The following is a 10,866-nucleotide window of genomic DNA, read 5'->3' as shown; positions in this document are numbered from 1 at the left end:
CCCCCCCCCCCAGGGACCACAGCTCCCCCCCACAGGGCCACAGTCCCCCCACAGAGGTCAGAGCCCCCAAGAGGGGCCACATCTCCCTGCTACAGGGGCCATGGCCCCCCAACAGTTATCTAGGTATCACATTTTGCAAATATGCACCATGGGGAATGTTTTTTTGTTCCCAGTGTTCCTCTTGCCATGTTTCAAACTGTTTTGAGACGCAGCAAGAGGCACGTGCAGGCTTGTGTGGACATGCCCCACAGTGTCGTCTTGCTCATGATCCTGTTTATTTGATACTAGCCAATTGCCTGTCAAGAATGATGGATTTCAAAAGAGTGTTTACATGTCTGGCCCTGAAGGGTAAGGAGGGGGTGGTGGCCATGTAAACACTCCCACCGCCACCGCCTCCTCCTTCAGCCTCTGGCGCAGGGGGCTCCCTCTCCCCCCGCCCACCTCTGTCTTCTCCCATGAGCAGTGGGGCCTCCCTCCTCCCCACCCCACCTGCGTGCCTCCCCTCCCCACTCCCCTTCCTCCCTCCTTCCCTGCTGCCTCTCCCTCCCTGCTGGCTGTTGGTAATAAAAGTTGTGGGGTGCATGCATGCATTGGGCACCCCACCCTGCTGGGCATGGGGGGGTGGGAAGGGTGGCAGGGCCGGGCAGCGGGGTGGCACTGCAACCATGACCCCACCCTGTTCACCTCCCCCTGCCCTGTGCCCACCTGTGCCCGTGCAGCCAATTGCTGCCTTCTCGGCAGCGCAGGCGCAGTTGATGAAGAGAGTTACAGACAGACAGATAAAGCCCCTTATATATTTAGAATCATGGAACACAGTGCAGCAAAAGCTTCCCACATATGTAACTTGCCAATGTCTTTCACTCATATTCCAAAGTGACTTTCTTTGGGGATAAGAAAGGAATTTGGTTACAGTGACCCTTGTCAGTCTTTAGCCTGGGTGCCAGCAGGGACAAGCACTACCAATTATGCAGGTAGTTTTGTGTTATAGATACCGGAACTGGATAGAGATCCACCCACTCATTTTTAAACATTTTTTCTGACTCATGAAAGAGCTGTATGGAGTCCTCCAGGGTAGATTAGAGACGTTAAATTAGAGGCACCCTTAGTCTCTGCTTCAGTACTCTTCACATTTGCAAATACAAAATTAAATGTCTCATGAAATATCTTGTAACAAATGAAAATGACAATACAATGTAATGTAATAAGTTATTGCTAATATCAGAGATCTGTATTCTTAGTAGTCACTCTGAGTTACAGAATAAAAACGATCGAAATAAATTACAATTCTCAGGTCAGGGGATGAATTATTCCGTGGATAAGTTGTTAAATAGAGAAAAAAGAAGAAGCTTATCTCAGGCAGAAAGGTTCAGCCACACTGGCAACCCCTGTGCTTTACATTCCCCCAAAGGTTACAAGGAGCATTCAAAAGGAATAATTACATCTTGGGAAAAAGGGTCAGAAGGTCTATTAGTGCTTTTGTAGAAGTCTCTGAATTCTTCAAACTGCTCCTGTATTATCTTGGATGATTGAAAGGAAGGCTAGTTTAATTTCTGTAATTTGTTACACTTGGAGGAAAGTAAAATCCCTTAAGAAAGTAATAATCATCTCATGCATTTCTATATGGCCTTCCAGAAGCCCACAGTACTCTGTAGAGTACATGCTTGTAGTATTTCATACACCTCTAAGGTGGAATGTAGTGGCCTAGCAACACCCTTTAACGGCCTGGGGCAGGAAGTGAGGGGGGAATCCCTTAGGCAATTGCAAGGGGAATGTATGGAGGTAGCATCTTATGACCCAAAATGAAACTTGGCCAGGAAACCAGCTCTAGCACATTGACTGTTGTGAAAAGTATCCAAAGACATTTAAAGACTGCAAGGTGGAAGGACCTTGATTTTATACATCATTTAAAGATAGCTCTACAAGTAACACAATCATGGTTTAATAAGACAAACAGTTCCTATTGAACTGCCCATTGGAGTAAGTATATTTTTGAAGGTGTCCCATCAAAGTATTGGCCTAGTCCAGGCTTAACCAAGACAAGGTTGCAGTGTAACCTGAGATGGCTACGGTTCCATAGACACCTGGGTGTTTCCGCTGGCGGTACAAAGTCAACACATTTAAAGCTGACACAGATGGACCTGCCATTTTCTCCCCCATGCCCATTTTGCCCTAGTGAAAGTGCTCTGAGAATGTTAGGCTGTGCTGTAAAACAACTTCCAGATGGATGATTTTGTTCTGTACTATCTGTCTTGATTTGTGCATCCATCAGCATTACAGCTATGGAGAGCTTCTATGTGATATAGAATACAAGTATTTCTTCTTACAGTCAGAATTGACAGAACCAGAGAATAATCCTGAAACAAAGATTTCTAGTAACAGTTGATCTTTTGGGCCAGATCTTCACCTCCATTACCTTCATGAAGCGCTACATTGATTTATAACTGCTAATAACCTGACTCAATAGTAATATGAATATCAATATGGTATTAATATCATGGTTATAACATCCACAGACTGGATGTTAAATGTGGTTAAAAGAAAGACTATGGATTCTTATTCCATTATCTGGATGAACTTTGGTGATTCCTTTGTTGCTATAGGTTTAATGCTTGTTTGCTTGTCTTGACCAGTTCTACCCCACTCACCCCTCTCCTACGCCATTTCTCTCTCTCCCCTCCCCGCTTTGTCCTTTGTCTTCTAATGTCTCTTCTCAATTTCTCTGTCCTTATACAAAAATAGAGGTTTTTGCATGTCCTTTCTTTGGTTCTCTGGTTAAAGAGCTCAAACTACTTCTCTAGGACCTCAAGGTCACGGGTTCACCTGTTCTGTGAAGTCCTTTGGATCTCTCCTTCCCCTGTACAGGGGAGAGTTGATCTTGATGATAGTCATCAGATGTCTTTAGATATTTTGAATCAAAAAGAATTGAAAAGAAAGAAAAAAAGTGAGAGAGAAAAGTGAACAAGGATGATTCCTTGTGGGGGAAACTGGAGCTGCCCTTCTAACTTCTCTTCAAACAATCTGACTGAATTCTTCCCACCATGGGCTTGGGACAGTGAGGCCCTGTGTCAGTGGAATTGTTTCAGCTTCTCCAATATTCTGCATTAGTCACACCTCTGGGATGCAAATTTCTTTAGCAAAAACCAGAAAAAATACTTTTCCTCTTTCCTGGTAATTTGGGATGAACTGATATTTATTTTATTCACCAGTTAAAAGGAAAATAGAAACCAAGCCAGTGTCTTTATTCTAGTCCAAGCTCTTTCTTGTGAGCTCCTGCATAGGCTCTCACAAAGGAGCTCTGATCGCTCTAACTAGGTGCTTGTTCTAATTATAGAGTGGTTTAGCTTTGGTTACATAATTGCATATTGCACTGGGGCACATGACATTGTTATGCTACAAAAGCTTCCATTTTTCTCTCTCCCAGCTCCAGCCTGTTTAACTAAGAGCAGCAAAAACTGGATTCTTCTGAAGCATTATAGCTAGTTTTTTCAGTGGAAGCCAATAGGAATCAGATGCTGAACTGCTTCTTTCCTTCTGCTGGGAACATTGTCAAGGCTTGTGATCTAGTGGTTAAAACAAGGGATTGGTAGTCAGGGCTGTTTAGCAACAGTGAGTTCATAGACTCATAGGGCATGTCTGCACGTGCGCTTGCAGCAACTCATATAAAAGCAGTACAATTTTGAGCCGGAGCTTTTTGCCTCTGTGCACGTGCTCAGACATGCACTCTGGTGTGGAGCAAATTCTGCCACTTGGGGCAAAATAACCTTGCTTGGCTCCTTCCAGATCTACAGCCAGAGGGAGCTTGAGCCTGGGGCCAGCACCTGTGCTGTCCCCAGCAGTATAAAAAGCTGCCCTGTCCTGGCTCCATCCATACAAAAAGCTGCCCTGGCAAGCAGCTCAGGGCTACTAGCTCTCTGGAGCTTCCGGGGCCCAGCCAATTAATACCTGGGGACACTACCCCTTGTGCCAGCTGGACTACTGTAGCAGCATCCCAAATCCATTGTTTAAAATACCCCCAAATCCATGTTCTTCCACATTTAAAACAAAACAAAAAAACACTCTACATACACACACACACACATATATCTAGAGAGAGAGAGAGAGAGAGAGAGAGAGAAAGAGAGAGAGAGTGTGATAAGTTAGGTAATGCTTTATTGGTATATTTACAATGTTAAAGTGATTTGGAAGCCTACCAGTGTCTCTATCATCATGAAAAAATAAATTCTAAATACCTGTGTGTTGATCTGTGCTTTTGATTTTCTTCACACATGATGGGTGTGTGATGGGGGGATGTGGTGTTTGTAGGAAGGTGGTGGGAAGGAGTGTGGGAGAAGGTGGTGGGTGGACGTGGAGGGATGTGGGTTGGTCTGTGGGTAGGAGTGGGACAATTGCTGGGAGCACTGTGGTTGTGGGGGACCTTGTGTGGGGGCTGCTCAGGAGGGGTGGGTCCCCTGGCCCCCACAGGGTGCAGACCCACCCCCCAGCACATGGAAAACCCCTTCCATCCAGAGTCCCAACTCCAGCCTGCAGGGCCACAGCCCCTATCCCCCACAGGGCCCCAGCCCCCCTGCCCAGGGCCCATAACTAACCTTTAACACCAGCAGTGGGGGGGCCATGTGCTGAGTCCAGTCTGGTTGTGCCAGCCCTGGGGCTGCTCTTGCCACCCAGCCGGGCTGGTCTTGTGGCAGCAGGACCTGGTGCGGCATGCGGGAACTGAGCACCAGGTCCAGCTGGGTCCTGGGCCCCCTCTGCAGCCCAGCTGGGCTGGGCCCAGATCCCTGAGGCTCGCTAGTCTGGCTTTGCACTGGCCGGCTCCCACCTCTGCCCCATGCCTGTGGGGGGATGAGGACCTGGGCCAGCCCCATGTGGCTTGCTAGTCTGGCCTTGCACCGGAGTGGGTCACAGGGCTCTGGGAGGCGCAGCTCCTGTGCGCGCCTCCTGGAGCCATGTGACCCGCTCCAGTGCATAGCCAGACTAGCGAGCCTCAGGGATCTGGGCCAGGTCCTCACTCCCCACCTACCCACCCCACAGCCCCAGGGACATCCCCCCCGCCACTCTCCAAATCCCCCTCCACATCCCCTGACACCCATGAAACTCTTCCCCCCCCAACTTACCTTGGACAGCGCTGGAGGCAGCAGAAACACAAAAGAGAAGCTCTGGCCAAAATCAGAGAGTCTCTTTTGGAGGACTGGCTCTGGGCACGGTGTTGAACCATGACTTGCTCTGCTCTATTGCAGAGTGGTTTCCAGGGGTCTAATTTTGTCCCCACACTGCAAACTTGCAGTGTGGGGAACATTTTTTTGTTCCCACATGTGCCTGTTGCCCCACCTCAAAGGGGTTTGAGGCGGGGCAACAGGCACATGCGTGTTCATCTGGATGTGTCCATAGATGTTAGGGTCGGAAGGGACCTGAGTAGGTCATCGAGTCCAACCCCATGCCCTGGGCAGGAAAGAGCGCTGGGGTCAGATGAGGCCCGAGGTGCTGCGATGGGAAACACTGTTTACTTTTGTTTCCACCCCTTGTTCCTCCCCCAGCCCCTCAGCAGGTGACCAGCAAACACGGACTATGACGCAGTTGGCTGCCGGGTGACTGCTGACCCTCTTCCCAGGGGGAGCAGGACCCCTCTTTCAGCTCCCCTGACCGCAGCCATGGAGGCCAGGGTGGGTGAGCTTGCACCAGGCGGGTCCCAGGGCCTAGGCCAAGGCGCACCCCCCCCGGTGCCCATCACGTAGCTCCTTTAAGCCCCATGCCAGGGGCAGTCCACACTGCATCGGTGGAGAAGGGGCGATGTGGTCCAGTGCAGGTATGAGCGTGCGAGTGTGAAACACGGCTGACTGGCTGTCAGTGGGGCCATGTTCCCAGGCGGGATGCTGAGGAGCCCACTCAGAGGTGCCACATGCTTGTGAGGAGGTGGCATTCATGTGCTCCTGGCACTCAGAGGTGCCATTCATGTGCTTGTGAGGAGGAAGCAGAAGGTCACACTTGCACCTTCCTCCTCCTCCTCCTTCTTCTCCTTGTCCTCCATGGGAACTGGAGGCGAGGAGGGAGGCGGGCTGCATGCGCGTGGCCGTGTGTGAAGACTGGGCTCCTCGTCCCTGATGGAGCTGGGCAGCATCCTGAGGCACTGCTTCTCGTCCACCTCCTCCTCCTCCTCCTCGCTGCTGGTGCAGGAGGCCAACAGACAGCTCCTCCTCCACAGCTTCCTCTACCTGGCGCTGTGTGCCCAGGTGTCTCAGGGCAAGCCTGCGTTATACTTCTTTCGTTCATTGAGAAGTGTGTAGAAGCAAAAGTGTTTATTTTAGTCAAGTGTTGGGTATTATTTCATTGTTGCTTTTATACTGTTTTTATTTTGGATTTTAAACCACATTTCCATACCCATTTAATTGTCACTTCCTGCAACTTCATTGGTGTCAAAGGTCATGTGACATCACTTCCTGATGTGATACCACTTCCCATGAGGTCTTTGAATATGGCTCACCGGCCCACTGGGTGATTAAAAAGTTCATGATCCAGCCTCACATTCAAAAAGGTTGGACACCCCTGAAATAGAGCATCTCCTATTCCCTGCTGCCCTTCCCTGATGAATTTACAGGCAGCCACAAGATCACCTCTCAGCCTTTTTTGTGAAGACTGAAGAGATCCAGGTCCCTCAGTCTCTCCTTGTAGGGCCTTGCCTGCCGGCCTCTGACCGTATGAGCGGCCTCCTCCGAACCCTCTCAAGACTCTCAGAGCTTGGAGATTCCAAGTTGTGGCTGGAGGGGGGGGATGGCGACTATGGTTGAGAGTTACCTTCTTTTCTGCAGATCCAGCTGTGCAGCAGGCTGATCGCCTCAATGATTTCCCTATTACTAATCCCCAGTTTGTTCCTGATTGGTGTTCAGATTGAGATCAACTGAGATCATGAGCTTGTTTGCATTAAAATCAATGGCAAAACTGCCATAAACTCTTACCTGCAGCAGGATTCCCTCTTTTTATGTACATGATCAAAATCCTTCTCTTCATTGTTCTGCCTCCCATATCAACAGCACCTGCAAACTTGCAGAGTTTGCTTTCAACACCCTAAGCCATTTATTTATGATGAATGCTACCTAGCCAAGCCAGGATGCTTCCTCAGAACCTACCCTTAGTTTAACCTGAGCTAAAGCCTTAACTTTGCCTTCCATGAGTTCAAGTTGCTTCACTTCTGAGAGAATGTTCATAATTAACTTCATGGCACTGAAGTTAATCATGAATTGTGACATCTGGGATGAGGGAACTAGGCAGGGTGGAGGATCAGGCATGGACAACGCAAGAGATGGTAAGGCAGAGAGTAGGTATGGCAGGAAGTAACAGAGGAGGAGTCCAAGAAACATTCCTGAAGTTCATTAAGGAAAATGAATGATCAATTGTGCATCATGGGCCCCCAAAGGAAGGCATGCTGATCAGGTCTTTGAGAACTGGTCACAGAAGCTGATTGAAACAGATGTTCATCTTGAGGACTGTTATCTGAAAGAAAAGCTTATTAGTGGGAATCTTCCTCCGGTACAGCTGGTTTGGCTTTCATTTGCTGCAGTTTGGTATTTCTGGAGGTTGCAGTCTTGTGCTCTAGAACTGAAGCTTTTCTGGAAAAATAAATTCTCTGCCTCTTCTGGTTTCAAATATGGGGCAAATGTCACCAACATAGTGGTGTTTGCCAGAACCTACACACTGTTTGAAACAATTACTCCTGAAGTGCTATGGGCTGTACTTTATGAAGGTCTTTTATGTTTCATTTGGCTTATTCACATCCTGGGTCACCTGTTATTGATTCCTATCACCTTATCAACTTTTTTTTCTAGGATCAATTGAAACAGTTGCCTTCTTAACTCCATCCTAAATATTTTCTGTTTCCCACTGTGGGCTACCCAGGTTTTATTGAATTCCATCTTATCTTAATTATAGGGACACTGGTTGGAAATCAAAATTATTTTCCCTGTTTTCCAGTGAAATAACATTGCATTTTTGCAATGATCTATTTAAATGTTTCAAATAGAGTAGCTATCTATGTAGGTATTTATATTGGAGAATCTGAGTGGCTTGCAATAAATATGCTAGTTTAGCAGGATTTTTTATTCTCGTTCTTGGTCCTCCTCCCCTCACCCAAGGCATGTATTTAGGCTTTTTTGTTCACTTGTCTATTATCATCATCATCACCATTATTCTGGGAAGGCTTTGGTAAAGAGTTTTGCATTTAATCTTGAATATGGTAAGATTTGTCATCATTCTTGTTTCTCACAGTAAGGAGATTCCTAGCTGAAGGCCAGCTGCAGAGATTTCTTTCCTGTAATTCTTTCTCTTGTTGTCAACTGCTCCATTGTTCCTGATGAGTGCAGTTGTTGTACCAGATCATCTTTTGAGAGAGTAGCAATTTATGAGATACTCCAGGCCCAGAGCACTGAGAGTTCTAGAATTTGGGATTTGGGCCCTGCATTTAAACTAGTATTTAATGGGGAACCAGTGAGGGTCTTTGCTATGGTAAAGGTAAGATCCTCAACTGCTATAAACCAGTTTAGCTCCATTGTATCTATCAGTTTACACCACATAAGGACAATTATTCTTGGCAATTTCTTACCAAGGTAGCTAACATTCTTCTAACTCAACTGGTGTGTGAGTTAGCAACCTGCCGTTGCTACCAGGGGCAAAAAATGCAGCCAGGTGCCCAGGACACCTGAAACATGTGGGGGCAGTGGTGATTTCTGGCTGCTGCCAGCACAGTTGTGTAGCTGCAGTAGCAGCAGTTCTTTCCCACCTCCCCGCCCACACACTCTTAACCCCCCAAATCAGTGCTAGGGCAGCTGCCCCAGTTGTCCTTTGGTTATTCTGTTGTTGGTTGTAGGCAAAGCTCTCATGGGCACTGCTATTTAAACTACAGTATAATGGCTTGAGTGGCCCCATCTAATCTGGTGCTACTGAAAGTGCTACCTACTGCTGGCAAAGGTGCCCTGGTGTCAGCAGAGATGGGAAATTCTTGCGGTTTTTTTTTTAAACCTTAATAAAAACTCTGCTGTAGGCAGCGGTTTACTTGACTTGATGGCTCATTGAATTCCACCTGATCTCTTCTAAACACATAATTTCAAAGGTATAAATGACCCTCTCTTCTTTTTAACTTCTGGACCCAACCTTTGTGCCTAACAAAAGCGTGTTGCACAAGTCAGGCTTGAAGCTAGAAATGTATGTGGCACCTGTAGGAAGGCGTCAGTCTGATGCTGTTGGCAGAGGATTGTTCTACACACAATGGTCTGTCTGTGGCACATTGGTGGCTACTCCAGTGGTTTCTATTACAAGTACTATGCTCTCCCGTTTCTGCAGGGCTTTCCAGGAACGCAACCCCTTGAAAACAATCTTCTGAGTCCTCTGGAAGTCCAGGATGTGGCAGGAGACAAATGTGTGCAGGCATCAGGGTACAGTGGACATGTGCCTGGCAGAGAGGCAAAAGGAATCAGGACTCTTGGTAGAGGTGATATCTTTTATTAGACTAACTAGATATTTGCAAGAAAAATTAGTTATTTGCAAGGTATCGGGTACATGCACCCTTCTTCAGGCACAGCAGAGTGCAAAGACTGTAAAATTTCTCCTAGGTGGAAATGAAAATTCGTGGGGGAGACGCAGGTAGACTTATTATCATTAACCGAGCCTCTGAGTCGCCTCCTGAATGGGGCAAAAATCTGTGGCCCAGCACACGGGTCAGGACACCAATCAATGAGACAGGCTGCCGTAGTTTTCCAGGGCCCGGCTGCCCTCGCGGGCGCCCAGGGCCGGGGCAGTAGAGGACTACAAATCCCAGCATACCGCGCGCATGAGGCCGTACCGGGGGGGCTTTGGGATAAGTATCGCGGTACCGGGAAGCTGGGAAAGTAACTGGTATGTCCCTGCTCACCTCGCGGGTTGGGGGGTTATCATTGAGTCGAGGCGCTGGGCTCTACCGCGGGCTCCGGAGCGGGGTTGGGGGCTCGTTTCTGCCTCGCTGCGAGCGGCTTGGCCTAGAGCTGCCCGGTACCGGGTCCCTGGTCCGAGGCGGACCCGGTGCTGGGGTTTGCAGTGGGCGGCGCTGCCGGGTGCGGGGCCTGGTGAAAGCCTAGCCCAAGAGAAACGGCGGAAGCTGTATCTTGCAGCGGGTGGGCTGATAGTGCGGGCAGCTCCTGCGGGGGTGGGGCAGCTGCCACAGGGCGAGGAAGACCAGGCAGAGCGGTGGATCAGGTGGGGAAGCGCAGGGCAGGGGGTAGAGAGCAGAGCAGATCAGGTAGGGAGGGTAAGACAGCAGAAAGCAGAGCAACAGATCGGGGGGGGGGGTGTAGGACCGTTCTGTTTCATGCTTGTCAAGAAAGTTACTGTCACAGCATTAATGTCCCATGCATTACTTTCACGTGTTGTTGCAAACATTGAACTGGCACAAGCATCTCATCCTTTGGGTCAACAGTGTGGATCTTGTTGAAGTGAAGAGTAACTGTAAACAAGTCTCATCTGGTGATTGCTTAGTAGCCCAAAAGACAAGATGGACCTGTTTTTGGGGAGAGAGAGTGTGTGTGTGGGGGGGGGGGAATCAGTCTAATCTGGTGGGCTTCCACAGCATAAAACAGAAGAGCTTCAGTTGCCTCTTTGGTTGCCCATCTTAGACACAAGGGTTGCAGGAGCTGCAGACATAGTTCCCACGCTCCTCTCTAAAGGTAGGGCCCCTGGAAAGTAGGGCTGAAGGACACGGGTGAATAAATATGTGTAAGAAGCTTGTCCTGAGAACCGGTTTGCTGAGTAAATGGAGAACATTAGGCTTCAGAGCCAACCTTCCTCAGTGTGAAATTAATTTAAAAGAAAACTAAAACCAACCAAGCAAAATATAGAGAGGTTAAATATTGT

The 10,866-nt window shown here is 48.4% G+C and overlaps 1 protein-coding gene across 3 annotated transcripts in view; it reads left to right on the top strand.

Annotated features, from left to right (window-relative positions):
• Positions 1 to 10,866, top strand: part of ADCK1 (aarF domain containing kinase 1) — a 141,572-nt gene that overhangs the window by 7,926 nt on the left and 122,780 nt on the right. The window contains exon 1 of one of the 3 annotated variants that reach the window (XM_019518717.1): positions 9,814 to 9,876. The exons of 1 other annotated variant lie outside the window; for it this stretch is intronic. The gene's annotated coding sequence lies outside the window, so the exon portion shown is untranslated. Of the gene's footprint in view, positions 1 to 9,813; positions 9,877 to 10,227; positions 10,256 to 10,866 lie in introns of those variants that run through there. One more of the 3 variants, XM_019518718.1, reaches the window with a different exon arrangement.

This window comes from Gavialis gangeticus, unplaced genomic scaffold, assembly GCF_001723915.1.
Source record: "Gavialis gangeticus isolate Ggan-Ray unplaced genomic scaffold, GavGan_comp1, whole genome shotgun sequence".
Taxonomy (NCBI): domain Eukaryota; kingdom Metazoa; phylum Chordata; order Crocodylia; family Gavialidae; genus Gavialis; species Gavialis gangeticus.
This window is presented reverse-complemented; position numbering and strand designations above follow the sequence as displayed.